Here is a 23928-nt window from a genome sequence, read left to right as displayed (position 1 = left end):
TTATTAAATAAATTATTAAATTAGGATTAATTAATTATTTATTAATTTAAGTTAATTAATTATCAAGTTTGAATTATTACTTAATTAAATTAATTAATTCAATTTGATTAAGTTAATTGAGATCCATTAGGATCTATTAAATAAATTCTGAAATAATTAATTTAAAATAAATAATTATTGAATTTCATATTTAATTTATGTTTAAATTTATGTTTTATTTAATGTTTTAGTTAAGTTAAAGTTTTAGTTAAATCTTAATGATGTTTAATGTTTAGTTAATTTTTTTTATTAAATTTTAATTTAATTTAAATTTTAATTAAATTAATTTTAGTTTAATTTAATTTAAATTTAATTTAACTTAATTTTAATTTAATTTTAACTTAATTTTAATTTTAATTTAATTTTAATTTAATTTTAATTTAACCTTAATTATCTCACTCGATCTATATTTTTAATTAAGGGTGTCCTATACTTTTGTGAGATGATTTATATTTCAAATTTTATTTTAAAGATAGTTTGACTTAATGTTAGATTCAGGATTAACTATAAGTTAATTAAATGTATATTTCAAAAATTAACTTCCAGACTGTGGCGAGGCACAGGAGTCTATTGGAGTAATGACCACTTCTAGACAAAGTCTTTTTAAGAAATTGACCATTTATTTTTCTTATTAATAAACCTTAGTCTAATTAGTTTAAGATGTGACGAGGTAATTTTAGTTAGTTTCACTTAGCTAAGTAGACTAAAAATGGTATGTCTTACTCTACTTGACTTCTTAGACCAAGCTTCCTTAATGTACTAACATCTCACCCTACCCTGGTACTAGGTTGGACAAGAGTCAAATTATCTTTTTAACCTAGTCCTAATTATCCAATCGGGTAGATTATATTTTTGAGGTGCCAACTAATTTGGTGCCTCTACCTAAATCATAGAATCTCTATTTTAAGTTTTAAGTATTTTAATTGAGTTAAATCTAGATTTAATGAATTTTAATTTATGTTTCTGATTTAGATTAGGTTTGTTACGTTATTATTTTTATTGATTAATTTTATAATCAAAAGATACTTGATTATATCTTGGTTTTTTTTTATTTAGATTTGGCTTAGACTTGTAATCTAAGTCTAGATTTAGTGAGTTGGTAAGATTATTAATTATCTTTTCTAGTTTATAAATTTTATTTTTTAAAAATTATTTTATTTTTCTAATTTTCTAAATCTCGAATATGAAATTTTAAAGATTAAAGAATTATTTTCTAAATTGTGTTTTGGTTTCTATGGTTAATTTATTTGGTTGAGCATGCATATCTAATTGTTGAGGAAAATCTAAACTAGAGCAATAATGATTATCTAAGTTATTAATATGCGTAGAAAAAAATAGGATTTTCATGTATTGTAAACTTACAAACCTTTGCTCCTCTGGATCCTTGGGTCTTCTTTTTGGGCATTGATGTTTGTAGTGACCCATTTGGTTGCCCTTGAAGCATTGGATGTGCTCTTTCCCTTTCTAGACTTTTTGTACTGATTTCTCCTTTACCTCCGGTTGTGTGGATCGAGTTTTATAAGTGGAGCACTTACTGTTGTAATGTCCTCTTTCACTACATTTAAAACATGTTATATGATCTTTAACTTTTAACTTTACTAATTTACCTTTTGAATCCTCATCAGGATTGTCTTCCTTATCCATCATTGTATCATATTTGGACTTTTGTTCTGATTCAAATTTAAATCCTTCTACCTCCTCCTTAGCCATTAATACCATGAAGCTGGTCTGATTCTCCTAAGTCTAATTCTAAGGATGACTCCAGGGATTCAAACTCAGACTTGAGCTCGAGTTTGACTTGATCTTCCAGTTGTGATAGATCCTTGAGAAGTTCATTTAGCTAGGTTCAAAAGTCGAAGGCGTATTTGAACTCTCCAATTCTACATACAATTTTATTAGGTAATAATTTTAAAATTAAACTAATTACCTTTTAGTTTGCTTCCGAATTTTGGATAGATCTCTACAACGCCTTGCCGCAGTCGAAGTCACCCATCATAATGAAGCACTCCATCTGGCGCTTCCATATTTTGAAGTAGTCTATTTCGTATAGTGGATATTCATGAATCCTTTGTCCTTCTTAATAAGACATCAATATACTTACAAGAGATATAGACACTAAACAATTTCCAAGACTTTGTCTTGGGATTAGTAGTGAGGGAGAAAATAAAGTTTAGGCTCGAATGGTATAACACCAATTTTGAGTAGTTTGAGGAAATCACAACGACAAAATTATCAGAAAAGGTAACTATACCAATTCAGACAGATTCAAAAAACTTAAAACCAAAGAAGTGAAGCGGGAGAAAAATAACAGAAAATAAACCCCCTACTTGATTGGTAGTTGCACCACTTCAAAGTTAACAGAGCTTTGATACCACTTGTAGGATTGGTGCACATGTGAGAGGGATGAATCATATGTATTTTGAAAATTTGTCTTTTTCTTCTTTTGAAAACAAAGTATGTAGCAGAATTAAGTAAAAACATAAATGAAAAGCACAAGTATGCAATCGGTTGCTTGGTTCGGAGCCTCCGACAACTTCTACTATAAGACCTAAGATCCCTCGGACTATGTCGATGGGTAATCAACTATAAATCACGTCTGGAACCATCGGAAGAGGGAATCAAATACAAGAACAATATAAAGGACAATGTAACAACTTATATTGCCCTAGTAACAAAAATAAACAACTTAAACAAAATTGTTACCAACACAAGGTTTGTCGAAGTCAAGAGTTCGGGTGTTAGTGTCGATCTGCTAGCAGTGGTAAAAAGTAGCAAAGTGGTAGCACGGTAGCAGCACAGTAGATTTAACGTAGTCGAAACAACAGAAGGATTGTCCAAGCTCGTATGGAAGTTCTGTAATAAGCCTTGGCCGAATCTACCTTATACAGAGCATTAAAGGTGCCTCCAATGCCACTCATGGCGCCTCCAACCTCGATCTTTATCCTTGAAGAATCGACCTCTTATTGTAGATGAAACCTTTGTCATTATCCACTTGAGGGTGTCTCCAACCACGTAGAAGGTGCCTCCATACCAAGCTCTAGTGCGCCTCCAACCACATGGGAGGCGCCTTCATACCTTTCTACGCGAGTCCTTGGCTAAAGCAGTTGAGGTGCCTCCACTCAAACAGGTGGCACCTCAGATCACTATTTATCCAAGGTTTGAGGTGCTTTTTCCCTGTAAAATATGTTAGTCCTAATAACATATTGTACCCTATAAAATAGAGTTAGTACAATAATAAAATAATATTATTAATTAGATCTTGTATGTTCAAAATCAGGATCTAGTCATGGTCTCAGTTTAGACATCCAAAATGGATATAAACTGGATCAGCACCTAAAGTCCCTAATTAGGACTCGTCCTCACTGGATCTCTCCTCGAGTTATTTACCTGACATTACCTGTCAAATATTTGGTCCTCCAAACCTATTTGGACTTTCTCTAGTCCCACTTAACGTTCAATCAACCTGATCTACTAAGAGTTACTTGCAACACTAAGTTAACACAATAGATATAAAATAGTAAGGTAGAATAATGTTAGCAGTATTAAGAATTTGCTGGTCCGGTAAACTGTGTGTCAATCACACATGCTTGGAGTTTACTCATCCAAGACTTCTTATTACCTAGGGTTACCTCCCCCTAGGGTTGCATAGCTTCACTCACTAAAACTTCCATTACTTGGCTTCATTGGCCAGGACTTTCTCCACCTAGCTTCACTTACTAGGGCCTAGCTTCACTCACTATGACTTCCATTGTCTAGCTTCACTCACCAGGACTTTCACTACCTAGCCTCACTCACTAGGGCCTGACTTCATTCACCATGACTTTCACCACTTAGCTTCACTCACTAGGGCCTGACTTCACTCACCAAGACTTTCACCACCTAGCTTCACTCACTAGGGTCTGACATCACTCACCAGGACTTCTAACGCCTAACTTCACTCACTAGGATCTGACTTAATTCACCAAGACTTCTACCACCAAATTTCACTCATTAGGGTTTGACTTCACTTACTAGAACTTTCCTATACTTAACCTCCAGTTAGGACTAGTCACTTAGTAGACTCACCTGCCTAACCATTAGTTAAGACTTACCCTTGCTAGTCATCTAGTCCTAACTAAACTTCTCTCTTCCAAATATCAAGTTCACTTCCAAACATCAAGTCCTAACTAGACTTCCTTTTCATTGCATCTTCTTCCATAGGGATTAAGCCGACAACGCTAAAGATAAAGATATGACTCTTCAATCAGTTTCTTTGTCTATTATGCTTTCTTATATGTTGACATGTTTACGACATAACTAAATCTCAATTAAATTTATTATTTATCTCTTTGGATTTCTTTATTTGTTCTTAAAAATCATGAGGTTAAGGAAAATATTTAACTCTATCAATACCAACTAAAAACTTTAAGTTCTAGAAACTAAACTATGCTAAAATTTATATTATGGTAGGCTAATTCAAAATTTTAGTTTTACATAATTTCTTTATATATATATATATATATATGTCACGCCCCAAAGGAGACCCTACCATCTCCCTTGTACCGGTGACAATCTGAGGCATATATACATACAAAATACAAACAACATATAACATATTCATTAGCCATATACAGCTGGAATATACACACAATAGAAACAACATAACCACGCAATTTAATATACTCAACCTATCCGGCTGGACAACAATGAAATAAACACACAACCACACAGTATAAGAATAGCCCACACAACTGTAAGTAAACGCAGTGGAAAACACAAAATAATACGAACGTAAGACCAACAACGACACTGACAAAAATACTTGCAATCACCAGACTTGACTCCAAAATTCACATCGACTTATTGAAAAGCAAAAATACACAAAATCAACATACCACCCAAATGATAACAAAACCAAAAAGAAGACTATCCTCGAGTGTGACATGGGACTGATAGTCAGGACTCTCCAAGCATCCGTGACTCATCTACCTATTACCTGGCGAAAGAAAACCAATTTGTAAGGTGGTGAGTATTGGAACTCAGCGGGTATAGGAAAGATAGTGCATAAACATAACATATAAATAAAGAATGCCAAAAGGAATACAGTCTCATATGAAAAAGGTAGTAGATACCATCCTGATAATAAAACCACAATAAATGTTCGTACCTGTAACCATATCCTAGGCTAGGTAATATAAGGTCAGAAGTAGTACTAATCTGCTACAATACTGCTCATAACTACAGAGGTAATATGTAAGGTATATAAACATTTCAATAAATAACCAAGGTTTGAACACCTACAATGAGTGTATATCTCTACATAAGTAAGAATAACAGCATAAATGAACAACAGCAGGAGACGACGACAGCATAAATATACCACAACAGCATAAGAAAGTAAAAACAGCATATGTAAACAGCAGCAACCAAAGCTAATATAATAACAGTATATGCACGGATGGTCACTCCCGCCCACCTCTCTGCACCATGACCCCTCTATGGTCGAGAGGTCGTGTCAGTGACAGACTATACACCACTCCAGCTACCACTCTCACGAGTGGCCGAGGGGACAGTTGCATAGTAGCTAACTAGCTACATCTGCGACGGGGGTCCCTGCTGCTCGTACTCCACCTACCACTACCCATGAGTGGCCGAGTGCGGCACGACAGGACAAGCGGCATCAACTCCAGCTACCATTCTCTCGAGTGGCCGAGGATGTGGCCCTGGTCAACGACTCTCTCGACCGCAAGGGAGAATTGGTCGTTGACATGCATGTCATGATATGATGCACCAAATGCAACAGTCATCATAAAAATATAAGCAGAAATTAGATATGCTACATGAAGCCAGCATGCTCAATACGGTATGTAAACAAACAACAGTCATCATACAAATATAAGTAAAATCAGGTATGCTACATGAAGCCAGCATGCTCAATATAATACGTAAATAAACAACAGTCAAAGCATACAAACATAGTATCTAATATCTGCTACTTATCATGGACAACAACAAGAGACTGTATAGATGTGGAAATGAATATCTCAAAGATCACGTGGAAGTATCAAGCGCAGGAAAATAAGAATGGAGTCAAGGTAAAACAGTCCTTATCCAAAAATAGTTCATGCAAAAAGTTCAAAAAACTATAGAATTAAGATAAGAAGTACCCGCCTTTAATAGAAGATCGAATAAAAAATCTTACATCGAGACGCTCGTCCTGAATCAACGTCATGCAAATCACATGATGTCCAATTTAGCTAATTTCAAATGCAACAACTAACTAAACTCAAACCCACATTAACTAGGGAAAACCCTAATCGAAATAATTAACCTAATTCGTTAATCCAATTAGGTTCAACACAATCCATGATTCTTTTACATCAACTACACATGAGTTAACCAATTTAATCATGGCAATCATCTAGGATCAATACACACTTAACTCATCCACAGTATCAGATAATAACTCCATCCCTAACAATTCACACTATCGATCTAATAGACCTGATCAACCATCATAAAGTCATCTACAACAAACCACTCAACTAAACAGCACTAAGCAAATCCATGGGTAACCCCACTATTAATCATACTTTCACTCCTAAATTCAACCAAATCAACATATTACATTTGAATTCCAATTTCCTTATAAATTAATCTAACATGATATTCATAACCAGTTAATGATTCCATTTAAAACCATCAACAAAATTGCAAACTGATCTTTTGCTTACCTCAATATGGTTTCTCCTTGTTATCTCACAGCCGAGGGCCTTGCTGTCGGAAAGGGTGAGCAGTGCTAGGTGGAGTTATTGTCATCTAAATCAAATACCCTAAATCAGTACCTAGTATAGATTCAACCCTCAAATCTTCTACTAGGTTTAGCATATTACCTCTAAGATAACTGCGCTGCTCCCCCAATCATGACCGACTGATATGTTGGTCGTGATCACTCACTGGTGACTGTAGCCGCAACTCCACACCGCCAAAAACAAGGGTGGTGTGTGGGCGATGGCGATGGCGTTGCCGAAGAGATCGAGAGGAAGAAGGGGTTCGACGGCTACTGGACTTGGCATCGAAGAAGGAATGAGGGTACACAGAGAAACCAACCCTCTCGCGATGACCGGTGGTGTCGGTGATAGCGACATTGTGGAATTTTGGGCGATCAGTGGAAGTAGAGGAGAGGGGCGGCGTCCGTCGGGCGACACAGTATCGTCGGTGTCCTGCCAAGTAGCTCGAGATCGGGTGGCGTCGACGGTGGTAGGCGAAGGCGATGCAGGGGGAAACGGGAGAGGACAACGACAACTAGCAACGCCGATGGCTGGATCTTCGAAGGTGTGTGAGCGGTGGCGGCTGAGGAGAGCGTCGGGGAAGAGGGAGAGCAGAATCGACGCGAGAGGGAAGGGATCGGGTGGAAAGGGTTCGGCGAGAGGGGGCTTAGGGCACGGTAAGAGGAGAAAATGAAATATATAACTTAGGGATTTTCAATTAAACCCTAAGTTAACATCCTCAATCAACTCCCATTTTTTGGGTATTCCAAACAGGCTTTCTCTATGCCGAATAGTTTTACCCCCTTAAACAGCTCATACGAACTCTGTTTAAATCCTAGAAAATTTCTAAAAATTCCTAAAAATTCCAATAAGATTATTTGTCAAATAACTCTATTTTTAATTATTATTTTGTTGTCGTATTTTACATTCTCCTCCACTAATAAAAATTTAGTCTCCAAATTTACTACTAACTTAGGAATCCTCATCTAAGGATAGCAACCAAATAACACACCCATATACTAGTCCATCATAGTGTCATGATCAAATCCTTAACCGAAAAGGATGCTTCTGTGGGTTATGGACTCATCTTGCTTCCACTGCGCCACTCTGATATTCTAGCTTCACTTGTTGACACACAGAGAATCAAACTTCAAAGTTCACAATATCATCCTCTACATTTTCCCTTTCCATAATTGATATATATGCAGGGAGCCTTAGACCTATGAAAGAGTAAGTCGGTCTCCTACTGATCAAGCTAATAAGAGTAAATCAGTCCTCTACTAACCAAACCAACACGAGTAAATCGATACTTTATACATCGGGTCCATAAAAATATCTAGGGCACTGTAAACCTAAATAGCAATAACAAGGACTCCTCATGTTCGTACAACAAACATACCCAGAAATAAGATCACTGGCACAAAGTTTGTAGTCTAATCTTCAACTAACATCACCAACTCCATAATTATCAAAGCATTATACTCTTTAAGTTACTATCAACATCAAAGACTAAATAATAGACTATCAAGTCTAATATCCACTAATAGATCATCAACAGACAATATATCACCATTTCTGATCTAACCAATGACTGACACAACACAATCATACATGGTATAAACACATGGTACAAACAACTAAACAAGTACACATGGTATAAACAACTACCCAAGTACTAATAAATATGTATGATAACAATTTACAAACATACCTCCTATAGCTTGGAGATGTCCTGTCGCTGCATGGTCCCAAAGCCCGAAAAGCCACATCGGAAAATCAAAATAGAAAAAGAAAAATCGAACATTGAAATAGGCATCGTAAACCCGCTCTGATACCAAAATTGGTATCAGATTAACTCAAAAATCCAAAATATGAAAAACAGCAGACATCGTAAACTTGGCTCTGATACCACTAAATTGGTATCAGATTAACTCGAAAATCATAAATCAAAAGAAGATTGAAATCACAAACACACAAAACCCAGCATTTGACTCGAACCTCGCTCTGATACCAGTAAATTAGTATCAGATTAACTCGAAAATCTTGAACACGAAAAGCAAATACTAAAATTTGAAACATAAAAAATAGGCTTCGCAACATGGCTCTGATACCATAAAATTGTCACGCCCCAGAGGAGTCCCTACCGAAAAATTTCGACAGTATCTCCCCTGTACTGGTGACAATTTGAACCATATATACATAAAAACTACAAACAACATATAACATATTCATCAGCCACATACGGCTAGAATATACACACAATAGAAACAACATAACCACGTAATTTAATATACTCAGCCTACTCGGCTGGACAACAATGAAATAAACACACAACCACGCAGTATAAGAACAACCCACACGACTGTAAGTAAACGCAGAGGAAAACATAAAATAATACAAAAATAAGACCAACAACGGCACTAACAAAAATACTTGCAATCACCAGACTTGACTCCAAAATTCACATCAACTTATTGAAAAGTAAAAATACACAAAATCAACATACCACTCAAACGATAACATAACCAAAAAGAAGACTATCCTCGAGCGTGACGTGGGGCTGGCAGTCGGGACTCTCCAAGCATCCGTGACTCATCAACATGTTACCTGGCGAAAGAAAAACCAATTTGCAAGGTGGTGAGTATTGGAACTCAGCGGGTATATGAAAGATAGTGCATGAACATAACATATAAATAAAGAATGCCAAAAGGAATACAGTCTCATATGGAAAAGGTAGCAGATACCATCCTGATAATAAAACCACAATAAATGTTCGTACCTGTAACTATATCCTAGGCTAGGTAATATAAGGTCAGAAGTAGTACTAATCTGCTACAGTACTACTCATAACTACAGAGGTAATATGTAAGGTATATAAACATTTCAATAAATAACCAAGGTTTGAACACCTACAATGAGTGTATATCTCTACATAAGTAAGAATAACAGCATAAATGAACAACAGCAGGAGACGACGGCAGCATAAATATACCACAGCAGCATAAGAAAGTAATAACAGCATATGTAAACAGCAGCAGCCAAAGCCAATATAATAACAGCGTATGCACGGATGGTCACTCCCGCCCACCTCTCTGCACCATGACCCCTGTATGGTCGAGAGGCCGGGTCAGTTACAGACTATACACCACTCCAGCTACCACTCTCACGAGTGGTCGAGGGGACAGGTGCACAGTAGCTAACTAGCTACATCTGCGATGGGGTCCCTGCTGCTCGTACTCCAGCTACCACTACTCATGAGTGGTCGAGTGTGGCACAACAGGACAAGCGGCATCAACTCCAGCTACCATTGTCTCGAGTGGCCGAGGATGCAGCCCTGATCAACGAGTCTCTCGACCGCAAGGGAGAATTGGTCGTTGACATGCATGCCATGATATGATGCACCAAATGCAACAGTCATCATACAAATATAAGCAGAAATTAGGTATGCTACATGAAGCTAGCATGCTCAATACTGTACGTAAACAAACAATAGTCATCATACAAATATAAGTAAAATCAGGTATGCTACATGAAGCGTCCTATTTTACAAAGTGTCTCAAATCTATCCCTACCATCAACTCTTTAATTTTCTCTAACAGAATCTGTATGTGTGATCATTTTAGTGCCCACCATTTTCAGTACCCAACTCGCTCTCTCGCTCACGTTAGGGTTGGGGAGGGAGGCGAAGGCGAAGTTCTTGTGGCCTAGACCCGACCCCGTGCCCGGTTTGGCCTAGACCCGACACGGGCCCGTAATCGGATCAATGGGTCGGTTGCCCGTTGACCCGGTTCGCCGGGTCGAACTGGAACCAACCCGACAACTTGCAGGGTTGGTTCTGGTTCCGTAAATGCAAACCCGGCGAACCGTCGATTAATCACCGGTTCGGCCTACCGGTTCAACAAGATTTTTTTTGCCTATTGGAACCCTCGGTTAACCGACGGTTCCTAGCCGTTGGAACCGCCGTTTAACCGGTGGTTCCTAGCCATTGGGGGAGGGTGGGGGGTTTGGATATTTTTTTCAACGGTTAGGATCATTTAACCATTTTTTGATCAATGATTATGATTTAGTGTCCGTTACTATCCAAACTCTATAAATAGAAAGCTCATTTTATCATTTTCACACACATCTTCTCTACTCTTAATCTCAATTTCATATTCTCTATATGCTTTTGTTTCTAATTTTCAATTACAATGGAAGGAGGCCATGGAGGTACATCAGCTCGAGCTCAGAAGGGAAAAGAAATAATGAATCTGTGGGAGGAGGACCCCCAACATTCAATCCACCGATGATGAGCATGTTCCGAATCCGACATCCGAAACACAAGGAAGTACCAATGCAATTACTTCTAAGGTTTGAGAACTTCCTCCTCTAAAGTCTTCTATTTTCACTACAAATTTTAAGAAGGTCACTCTTCCGTCGAGAGAAATGCATGCAAAATGTAAGCACTGCAATGTATTGGAACCCCGTGGTAGTTTTAATGTGATCAACTAAGTTAGGTTAGATTTTGTTAGTATGTGCTCTCTATGTCTAAGTGTGTAGGAGCTTAGGAGCACAGGAAGTCGAGCGGAAGATACAGCTAGAGAGAAGGATTGCATGGAAGAGAGCCGACGGGCTCGGTGCGTCTGAGGGACGCGGTGCTGCAGAAGAGTACATAAATAGACGAGAAGTCGGGGAGGAAGGCTGCTCGAGGAGAAGACTGAAAATTAGGTTTGGGTGAGCCCTATTCCGAATGGACGAAATCACCCAGGCGATTGAAGCAGCGGAAAGAGCAAACGGAGCTGCTGAAGGCTCCTCCAACACTGTTGGAGGTGCCCTCACGCCTTTCTGTTGAAAGGCGCCTTCAACACTTTGAAGGCACCTTCAAGCCTTCATGGAAGGCAGCTTCAATCGCTTGAAGGCGCCTTCAACCTGTTATGGATGGCGTCTTTAATTACTTGAAGGCACCTTCGACTAGGCAAATTCTGTCGTTGGTAAGGATAAAGCTTTATCCTTTAGTGCCTCGCTGGAGACTCCTTCTAGCCCAGGATAAATTTTTCCAGGGGCTATAAAAAGACCCCTGGACTTAGGAAATTAAATACAACACTTAAGATTAATCCTAATTGAGATCTGAGTTGTAATTGGTTGTTCAACTACTGTAAGAGGCTTCTCCATCGGAAAGAGAGTTTATTGAGCATTTCATCTTCCTTGGATTAACAACCTCCCAGGTTGTAACCAAGTAATTCGTTGTGCATCTTCTTTTCAGTTTATCTATTTTGTTTATGCAAGTGTTTAAGCTTTAAAATCATAGAAAAGGTTCATCTTACTTTTGCAGGGCCATTCACCCCCCTCTAGCTGGCCACCAGTCGTCCAACAATTGGTATTTGAGCGAGGTTGCTTTAGGAGGACTAACCACAGAATGAAGCACACGAGATGGTCGGATCAAGCATCTACCCACCGAAGTTCGAGAGGGAATTCGCCGACTAGAAGAAAAAGATTGTAGTATTTTTTAAAACTGATTTCAAGTTGCTTTTAATAATGGAATTTGGTTTTGTAGTACCCGAAGGTAAAGAAAAATATCACTGGACCAAAAAGGAGCAAGCTGACTTCGTGGCAAACGACAAAGTAGAGTTCCATCTGCTAAGCATTTTACCACCACAAGAAGTCAATTGGATTGGAGCCTACGAGTCTACGAAGGAGATTTGGGAGAAATTCCTAGAAATACATGAAGGAACATCGGAGGCGAAACTCGCAAGATGAGATCTGCTAAGAAACTAGATCAGCAACATCAAACTGGAAGAAGGCAAAACTGTTGCACACCTTCACTCAAGGATCAAGGAGCTCATCACCGGACTCACGAATCTTGGAGAAAATGTAAGCAACCGAGATTCGCTAAGGTACACGCTTAACGCATTCCCTAGAAATCCTAAATGAGCATCATTAGTAGATGTTTATTATATACCTAAGGATATAGAATCTACTGCTTTAGAAGAATTATTTTCAACTTTTGAAGTCCATGAAATGAGATGTGCAGGTCCGAAAAAGGAGCAACTGTATAACATTGCCTTAAAGACAAAAACGGATGAACGAGATTCTGAATCTTCTCTCAATGATGATGAAATGACACTAATGGTAAGTAGATTTAAAAAGTTGTTTAAATCTAACAAGTTTAATCAAGTGCAGAATCAAAGAAGAAGAAAGATAAGATGCTACCACTGTAATGAAGAAGGGCACGTGAAAGACAACTGCCCTAAATTAAAGAGCAAGGACAGAAGACCAGCTCAGAAGAACCATCGAAATCTAAAGGTGATGTGGGACGAAATGTCATCAGAATCGGAGATAGAAGCACTCGCCGGACTTGCGTTAGTAGCAAGTCATCAAGAAGACGGAGACAAAGCAAGCTCGTCCGAAATGAACATCAAGACCATCGATGAAGGGGAGTGACATCGGAAGAAAATAATACTTCAGGGGGAGCTTCGGATCACAGGATCGACAAGGTAAGTCAGGTATAGTCTCTTCCTCTTGACAAGTTATTTCAGTTTAAAAAACTATTAACAAAAATTGCTGTAAATTAGAAAAAGAAGTGAAAGAATTAAAATTAACTCTAGCTAAATCTTGTCGATTAGAAGACTTTGATAAAATAAAAATTTAACATGAAAACTTGAAAAAGGAAATAGAACATTTGAAAAATCGTGCATGCTCACATATTCAAAATGTTAGAAGATATAGTGGATTGAATTGGTACCTTAAATACCATAATGGTCAAATTAGAAAAAAATTCAAAGAAATATATACCTAAGAAATTCTTAGTTAATTCAATTGGAAGAAGTCAATTTTAGATTCCAAAATCATATCTAGACTAATTTTTTATGGGCTTAAGGCTTTTATAGAGAAAATTAAATATAAATTTCTTTAAAAGGTTTTGTCTAGAAGGTGGTTGTTGTTCCAATATCCAAGAAGGCCAAGTGACTTGTCATAGCCAAGAAGTAAATTATTGAAATAAGTATTTAATTGACTAACTGTTAAGCATTTAGCAGTAATAAAAATGCTTTAAAATTGCTTGTCAAATGAAATTCTGTTAGAAATTTTTTTAAGAAAATATTTTTTTTATAGTTAGACCTTCATATTTCCACTGGATTCATTTTTTTTGATATTTTAAAATACCCTATTTTTAATGTGATCAAAAGGGGGTAGTGAAGAACAAGTCTAGGGGGTACTTGCAAAGTTTTTTTTACTTGCAAAAATTTTAAAAATTTTACATGCAAATTTTTTTTAAATTGCACAATTTGTTTTTACTTGTAAATTTTTTCTTGTAAAATGTTACTTAGAAAATTTTTTTTCTTACTTGCAAATTTTTTACTTACAAAAATTAAAACTATTTTTCGTGGTTTATCCTAACTTAACTTGAGTTTAATCACATCAAAAAGAGGAAGATTGTTGGAACCCGTGGTAGTTTTGATATGATCAACCAAGTCAGGTTAGATTCTGTTAGTATTTGATCTCTGTGTCTAAGTGTGCAGGAGCTTAGGAGCACAGGAAGTTAAGCGGAAGACGCAGCTAGCGAGAAGGATGGTACGGAAGAGAGCCAACGAGCTCGGTACGTCTGAGGGACGAGGAGCTGCGGAAGAGTACACCGATGGATGAGAAGAATGTGCGCGATGGTCCGAGGGACGAGAAGCCAAGGAGGAAGGTTGCTTGAGGAGAAGATCGAAAATTGGGTTCAGGTGAGTCCTATTCCGGATGGACGAAATCACCCAAGCGATTAGAACAGTGGAAGAGCAAAAAGAGTTGTTGAAGGCACCTCTATCGCTATTGGAGGCGCCCTTACGCCTTTCTGTTGGAAGGCACCTTCAACACTTTGAAGGCGCCTTCAAGCCTTCTATTAGTTAGAGCCCTAGAGCCAATCATTTGATGATTGTTGTATGGACTCATTGTATTATATTCTTGTATATAAATAAAGACATTTATTTTGGTTATTATACTTACTTGTATTGGTGCCAAATAATTAAGAATAATAGCGTCCTTAAGTAGAGCGTTCTTACATATATCAATCGGTTAGTTGAACCGATAGTGAGATGATATAGGGAACACTACTCTTAATCATTCCTAGTTGAGTATTAACATTCAGGGACAATGTTAATGCGACGAGACTAGCATGTAGGTCAACTCGATGACTTGATCTCACAAGTCATGGATATGGAGATATCAAGTTGACACATGGGTATGCATTGGAGAATGTATACTGAATGACCCGCCATGAGAAAGTATCATGGATCGTTATATGTGTGTCATATACTTTCTCATGTGGCTATTAGTATGATTACTAGTCCTTGGACCTGAAGTCACCATGGTTCCCTACATAAGGAGTTAGTACTTTGGCTTCATCAAACGTCACCCGTAACTGGGTGGACTATAAAGGCGATTACTGGGTATGTAACAAATTATGCGGAGGGATGTGAGTGATGTAGATAGGATCTATCCCTCCTATATGACGGGAGTGACATCGATATTCTTGATAGAGTGAGACCACTAAGTGCATGGTCATGCCCAAATGAGTCAATATGAGATATTGAGCTCATTTGATTGAGTGAGTCTACTTGGAGTTCAAGATTTAGATTGATTAGAGGATGACACGGTCTATGCCTCATATTGATCAATCTAGATGTCAAGGATAGAAGGACACTTGTCATATATTGTAAGGAGTCACAATTAGTAGTCACAAGGTGATGTTGGATCTCAACATTCTTGTAACTTGGTTAGTAATGATGTGTTGCTAGATATCGCTCATTACTTATGCTTCTAAATGGGTTTAGGAGCATTGCCAACGTTACAAGAACCTATAGGGTCACAAACAAAGGGCAATTAGATGGAGATTAGGTTCATTTGATGAACCTAAATGATTAGGTTCATATGATGAACCAAATTGGATTAAGAGTAATCCATAGTAGGCTAATTGAGTTGGACTCAATTTGGTTAATGTGTTAAGTGAGTCTAATTTGGACTTAGACTCATTTAATCAATTTAATTCAATGAATAGAGATTCATTAAATTAAAATTGACTTAAACCAATGGTTAGATTAGATCAACCAAGGGAGAGAAGTGGTCAAGTTTGACTTGACTTGAGAGGAAGATGAAGGGTCAATTTTGACTTGACCATTTACCACCTCATTGGTGAGTTGGCATTAAGTAGTCCAATGATGATGCTCCACATCATCATGGTTGCTTAAGTGGAATGTCACCTCATGGGAGTTATCAAGAGTTGTGACTCTTGGCATCCCATGGAGGTTACAATTCCCCTTAAAGTGGGTGACCACTTTTGATGAGGAGTTAGTGCATTTTGTGTGCTTGTGTGAGTAACTCCATCATCTTCTTCCTCTCTAGTTTTCTTCTTGCTCTCCCTCTCCTCCATTACTGATCTCTAAGGTTGCTAGCACATCCTTAGAGGTTCTTCTCCATCTCTTGCTTGTGTGGATACACATAGAGAAGTGTCTACTTTGACACTTTCGAGATCCGGCGAACCGAGGACGAGCGGGATTGCGAAGGGCTTCGCATCAAAGGTAAATTCCTTCTCCTTGTAGATCTAATTTAGAACTAGTGTAAGAAACTCGTACTCGTAATATTTTTTGAAATTTTAATCTTCGCACGGATCCGGTGGCTGGGGTTTCGGGGTTTCCGCAACGCAAAAAGTGATTTTTGCGGCCCGAAAAACCTAACACCTTCATGGAATGTGCCTTCAGTCGCTTGAAGGCACCTTCAACTTGTTATGGAAAGCACCTTCAATCACTCGAAGGCGCCTTCAACTGGGTAAATTCTGCCGTTGGTAAGGATAAAGATTTATCCTTTAGTGCCTCACTCGAGGTGCCTTCCAACTTGTTGGAGGCGCCTTCCAGCCAAGGATAACTTTTTTCAGGGGTTATAAAAAGACCCCTGAACCTATAAAATTAAATACAACACTTGTGATTAATCCTAATTGAGTTCTGAGTTATAATTGAGTGCTTCAACTGCTGTAAGAGGCTTCTCTGCCTGAAGGAGAGTTTACTCAGCATTTCATCTTCCTTGGATTAACAAACCTCCCTGGTTGTACCCAAGTAATTCGTTGTGCCTCTTCTTTTCAATTTATCTATTTTATTTATGCAAGTGTTTATGCTTTAAAGTCTGAGAAAAGGTTCATCTTACTTTTGTAGGGTCATTCATCCCCTCTAGCCGGCCGCCAGCAGTCCAACACAATGCTTCCTATAAATTCCAAGTCGGTGGTGGCTATGGGTCGTTGAAATGACATGTAGAAATAAAGCACCCGACGGAATATGGACTTGATCGTTCTCAAACACAATTATCAAGATTTTCTTTAACTAGCGGTAGTACTAATTCTGGTTTATTTTTATATTCGGATAATAAATTAAGAGAATCATTAGCTAAATTTGTTTCCGTAGAACATCTTTTTTTTTTTAGTTTTGGATCTAAATGCACATTTGAATATTTTTGTAAAGAATCTCTTAATCCATATGCTAAATGTGTTCATAGGACTATACTTACTCGTACAATTAAAAATTAGTAAAATAAGAAAAAAAGAATTTAATTGATGAATTTAGTAAATTAGATAATAAAATTTTTTTATGTTATGATATTTAGAATGATCATTGGCAAACACATTCATATATGAGTGTGACTTGCCATTAAATCGATAACTCTTGGAACCTTCAAAAAAGATGGTTAGCTTATAGTGTTTTTGATGAATGACATAATGCTTATAACATCGCACAATTATTATGTTTAATTTACAAGAATATGACTTAACTCATAAAATATTTTCAATATTATTAGATAATGCTAGTTCCAATACCACTTCTATAGATGATCTAAAATTTGTTTATCAACCTATTATTGGTGGTTTATTTTTTCATATTCATTGTGTATGCCATGTTTTAAATTTATGTGTTCAAGATGGATTAAAAATTTTAGAAAGTTATATTAAACCAATTAGAATTGCAATTTCTTATTTATGGTCTCATCCATCTATAATAAAACAATAGGATAGGTTTTGTAAAACTAATGGAATGAGACCTAAAAAATTTTCACGTGATATACCAACACATTGAAATTCAACATACCAATTATTACAAGATTCATTTCAATATAAAAAATTATTATGTTCATTTTTTGCACAAAATACTAATACTAATATATATTTATTTTCATAACAATGGAATATTTGTAGTAGTATTTGTAAAATTTTAAAAGTATTTAATGATGCAATCGAACAACTTTCTTGTGTTTATTATCCCACTACTTAATTAATTTAAGAAAAATTTTCTAATATAGTAATCTTTATCTTCTTGCATCTTAACTATGAAAACTAAATGGGAAAAATATTTTTATTTTATTTCTGAAATTTATTTAATTACATTTGTTTTAGATCCTAGATTTAAATTAGAAGTTTTATAAGAAATGTTAACTTTATATTATGACGCTTTAATTCTAATTAAAGAATCTTCTTCTCCTTAATGTTATATATAATGTTAGAATTTATTTATATGATATTTATAATCAATATTATGGAAAATATGGAACACAAATTAATATTTCTTAAATACAATAAACTACTAGTAGTAATTTAAAACTTACAAAAGCATAACTTTTATTAAAAGAATGGACAAAATGCCCACGAAGATCCTCAAGTTCCACACAGGAATTTGCGAATTATTTTATGACTTCTTTTGATTTTAATGAAGTAGATAGCGAAATTTCGATATCTTAAAGTGGTGGTCATAGAACACTCAAAGCTTTCTTATCCTCTCCGTGATCGCCAAAGAAATTTTAGCTTGTCCAGTGTCAACTGTTTCCATGGAGCAGACGTTCAGTGTCGATTGCAACATATTAGATGAGCAACGATTAACTTTGTCTCCCGACTCATTGGAAGCTCAGACATTATTGGACGATTTGATCAGAACGGAGAAAAGAATCCAAAGAATGAAACTTTCAGATGACGAAGTTGAAGATTTTGATACTGAAGGAACGAATACGACAAGAACAGGAAATGAAAGTGAGTGACAATGTAAAAGGATAAAAATGTAAAAGAACTATGTGGGCTTTGATTCCCTTATACCCTAAGGGGATACGTAGGCAACTTAAATAAGTGCAAGCTCTTTTTTGCAATAAATTTTATTTTTAATTTTTTAATTTTTTTTAACATAATAATCTTGAACTATGACAAACCGTGAATTGAACCATGAACCGGTAGTTTCGAACAATGAACCGTAACCATCTTGGATGGTTAAGGTTAAGGGTCGACCTACCTAGAACCGTCAAACCGACAGTTCTGAACCATCGAACCGTCGATTCCGAACCATGGTCAGAATTATTGTGGTCGACGATAAGCTCGAGGAGGAGTCAGTCGAAGCTGAAAACGTCGGCCTTGATGGAGAGGACATTGTGCATGACATTCTCAGGGGCCATGTAGCCATTGGTGCTGGCGACGTAGGTGTGGACGTGAGACTGGTCCTCCGGGAACAGACGCGCCATGCCGAAGTCAACGATCTTGGGCATCCACCAGCCATCGAGCAGGATGTTACTGGCCTTGATGTTGCGGTGGATGATGGTGGTGTGTGCTGACTCGTGGAGGTAGAGCAACCCTCGTGCCACCCCAAGATTGTTGGAAATGGGGATAGTGGGGAATGTGGCCCATGTTCCCCACTACTCATAATGGAAAAGGTCCATTATGCCCCTGGTTTATTTCCCTATATAAAGGGGATGCGTCCAAAGATCAGAGGACAATCAGGGTGCGTTGGAGACGAGAGTAAGAGGAGAACATCTGAGGGGGTGGGATTTGGTTTGTGAAATTGCGGAGGGCTTTCCGATCTTGTGATCGCTCTTCCGACAGCGAGTTTCGTCATTGCCGATTGCGGATCTGCGGGAGATCGCTGTAAGTTTTTACTGCATTTATTTTATTCGTCTATCATGCATTTAGAATATAAATTCTACATTGGTATCAGAGCGCGTAGTTATTTCTAAATGTTTATAGGCGAATTATGAAATTGTCGTACAAATGTTTCCTCGTTTTGTCATTTCCCGTCGCTGTTTTGCACGACTAATGTGTCGTAGCATACACATTGTGCCAAATTTGTAAAATCAAGACCGCTGGATTTGCCGGCGACGGCAGTCCGTGGCCGTGGTTGGCATCCTGGCTGGCCGGCTATGTGTTGGTGGCTAGGACAGGCAGAACCAATGTCGGCAATCTCGTCGGGCCTAAAGATGACTGATTTATGGTACCAGAAAGGACCGGCTGCCACCGGCAGAAGGCTGGCATGGCTGGCGACTGTGTTTGTCGCAGTTGCGGCATGGGCAGCGTGATTGAAGAAGGCAGCGTGTGCGGCGTGCGCAAGGTGCACGGCGTGAGGACGAGTGCAGTGGCGGAGAAATCGGCAGAAGAACCGTTCGTGTGAGGAAATGTTTGTTTTTCAAAAATCAAATAAATAAAAATAAAAATAAACGGTTGCTGCATGTTTTTAAGCTTCTGTGTAAAGAAAAAAAAAATGTGTGCACCGTCAAAATAGGCTAATGAATGCCTACTGTACCATGTATGGATGTCTACTGTAGCATTAAGTTAAATTTGATGCATGCATTTAATTTCGTACTGTTCAAGTTGAATGCAATGACTTTTATTCACTTAAATGCAATGAATTTTATTCAATTGAACTGGTTCAACTTTAAATGGGCTTGGTTGAAAGATAATTAGAATCAGACCCGAGACAATTAATTAGTTTAGTCGAATCAGTTTGGTCCATTAAGATCTGGTTCAGATTTAAATCATTAGTTGGTTTAATTGAACCAATTTGATCTAAACTCGAAATTAATTTGGGTTAATTAATTGAACTTGGACCAAATATGATCAAATGCCCATATTTGTTCTATTAGGTCAGATTTGATCAAAACAATTAGATTTGTTCTAATTGGTCGGACTTAAACCAATGGGCATTGGTTTGATCAAACAGACCTGAGTTTGATCAATAAGTCTGAAATTGGTTGAAATGAACTTAGAGAAAAAGTAACAGAACATAGGTACAAAAATCTCTGTCCAATTAGATTAGTTCTAATTAAGGACAATGGACTGAGCTTAGGATCTGGATCCCTAATCAACCGATCCAATGGGTTTGACCAATTAGATTAGTTCTAATTGTCAACTTGAACTCCTAAAAATCGAGAAGATTTGTTTTTCTTGATTTATTATGTTGGTACTATGCCTGCATAAATTGAAATAAGCCGGTTTTGTACTGGTTAGTCGGTTTTGTACTGACTTATTTATTTTCAATTTTTCAGATGGCACGGACGATTACCACATTGACTCGTCGCGAAGTGCGACGAAATCAGCTCAGGGAGGAGATTCAGGAGATAGAGTACAACTCTGCTTATGGAGTCGACGGACACATTGGACGGCTTGATGATCTATTTTGGAAACTTAAGCGAGAAGAGTTTCCAGTCCTGGATAGTTATAGGATTTGGGCTTTAATGCAATCATTGCCAGAAAATCCTAGGATGATAGCAGACTATATTTGGGGGTGTCATCAAGGACGCGTCACATATTCTGTATTATGTGAGGAGCTGCTTCATCATATGACTGAAAAGAATCCGGAAGAGTTCGAAGAGGACCCGGAAATGATCGAGGAGGAACCAGAAGATGATCCAATTGTGGATCCAATAGAGAACCTTGAAGCTGTCCTGCCTGTGATTACCCCAAATGAGTCTAGGTTGAGAGGGATTATTTTGGCCACTGTACTAGTGTCTGTCCTAGTGGGAGTGGTAGTTGCCTATCTAGTTTATTAGAGTTCTATTATTTTTATTGTCATTTTGTATAAACAATAGTGAATCTATTTCATTCATGTCAGTTAGTTATATGTTAACAATATGCAGCATAATTTTATGTTAATGATGTGTTCATTTATTTATGTTGTTTGCTTGACATGATGCATGATTAGTTCATGATGTATTAAATTATTAGTTCATTTAATTAAAAAAAACATGACATATTAAATGATTAATTCATTTAATGATATTATAAATGATTAGTTCATTTGTTGGGATGTATGTAATAGAATTGATTAATATTAATTTGATTGGTCATACGGATGATGAGTGAAAACATAGTTGTCACTTAATTTTATAAACCAACTCAAAGTAATATTAAGTCAATCATAAATTGCATATATATGATATACACTGAATACTAAATAATTTGTTTATTTATGATTGATTATGACAACCAAAAACATAATAGCTGAACTCAACAAAGGTGAAAAACTTAATGGAGATAACTATAAGATCTGGCATCTCAAGATACAATATGTACTTGAGGAACAAGAAGTTCTAGAAGCTGTAAATCAGGTTATGGAAGTACCTGTAGATGGTCCCACTGCACAACACAGACGAGATCTTGATGCCTATAAGGCATGGAAGAAAAAGGACTTCACTGCAAAGGGTATATTGATTAGTTTAATGGTAGACGGCCTAGCTTTTGAATATGAGTCATATCTTACTGCTCATGAAGTCTGGGTTGCCCTTAAAGAAAAATATAGTGGAGTAAGTCTGAGCAAGCTTCGCCAGCTGACAATCAAGTTTGATAGCTGCAAAAAGCGTTCAAATGTATCAATGGTTCAACACCTCAGGGAGATGTCGAACATGATTCGGGAGCTTAAAACTGCTGGTCATGAGTTGACTGATGAACAACAGGTTCAAGCAGTTATTCGTTCACTTCCAGATTCTTGGGAGACCATAAAGCAGACCTTAACTCACAGTGAGAGTATCAAGACTTTCACTGATGTCTCACGCCATGTAGAATTGGAGGCGGAGAGTTTCTGGAAAAGCTTATGTGGTTGTAAGTTCTGCAGATCATATGGATCCAAGAAGAAATGGTTCAAGAAAGGGAAGGAAAGAAGAGTCGCTGATCTGTCGATCGCCAAACAAAGGACGCCGGCACGTGGCTAGTCGGTGGCGTAGGCCTCAAAGCTCCGGCGAACTCGGGCCGGAAGGGGTTCGGCGACCCTCCGACGCCAAGTCGCAAGCAAGCAAAGTGGAAAAGAGTGGCTCGAGAGATGTTTCACGCGTACCTCTCTGCGGCTCTTTATATAGAGGTGTGGAAGAGCTTCTACACGCCCACCGAGGCGTGTCTCAACCCATACCTCGGTATGTGTTTGTCGAAAGCTTACTGCAACAGTCTCATCGCGCCTTCGATGGGACAACAGGACACCCCGTTGTCAGACTAGGAGTATGGCTTAGCCATACGACTTGACGGCTGTCAGCAGATGTTCCGGTCACTAATTACCCACCGCCGGCCAGGACATCCACCCGGCCAGCTAGACGAAGAGCGCCGTTCGGACGGCCCTAATTCCCTGCGCCGGCCGGGCGGCGCGCCCATTACATCCTACCTTCTCTTAGGCCTTCCGCTCGGCCATTGTTTACTATTACATTGAGCGTCGAAACCCCGATTCCTGTTAGGGCGCCTTTTACTATCAGATGTTTACTGGCAGACCGATCGGCCTGAAGTTTTCTCATGAGTCCGGTCGGTTCACCCTTCTTCAACAGACCACCTGGCCTTTTGACCTCCACGTGGCGTTGACCCCTCGTTAGGGGTCCCGGGCTCTTACCACCGGATCACTTGCCTTCCCCTCGAGTCTAGTCGAAGGAGGTGAAGTCCGACTGACTGGACTGCCGGTCTGACTGAGCAATGATCACTGCATTAGGCCGCTCGGCCAGGCATAGGTATACTCATCCGTTCGGCGGTATCTTGTCCGTGCCTTGTGTTCTCTTGGAATCCGTGTCCGATGCTCCCCCCTACTACCCATCACGTGCGCTGCGCACGGTAAGGGGAGCTCCTTAAATGCGACTAGTATCCTGCTGACACGTGGCGATCGTGCGTTTGTCAGCGTATGGCGGTGGCGTCACTTCCGATGGGACAGCCGCCGTTTGAAATGAACGGCTGGATGATGACCTCGTTATTGATAACCTGGATCGGACGGTGTAAATCGATCGCGGCCGCCCTTATAAAGCTCCCGATCCTAGCTCTTCGCCGCATTTCGACCTTATCGTCTTCAGCCATCACCCTGCTCCTTTTTTCCGGCGACCTTGCGTTTCAGCTCTCCGACGACTCTACCGCCTCCTTCGATCGTCTTCTTTG

At 38.3% G+C, this 23928-nt stretch overlaps 1 pseudogene; it reads right to left on the bottom strand.

Annotated features, from left to right (window-relative positions):
- Positions 1 to 18947: 18947 nt before the first annotated feature.
- Positions 18948 to 23928, bottom strand: part of LOC121986567 — a 39637-nt pseudogene continuing 34656 nt past the window's right edge.

The sequence above is a fragment of the Zingiber officinale genome, chromosome 5B, assembly GCF_018446385.1.
Source record: "Zingiber officinale cultivar Zhangliang chromosome 5B, Zo_v1.1, whole genome shotgun sequence".
In the NCBI taxonomy this organism is placed as follows: domain Eukaryota; kingdom Viridiplantae; phylum Streptophyta; class Magnoliopsida; order Zingiberales; family Zingiberaceae; genus Zingiber; species Zingiber officinale.
This window is presented reverse-complemented; position numbering and strand designations above follow the sequence as displayed.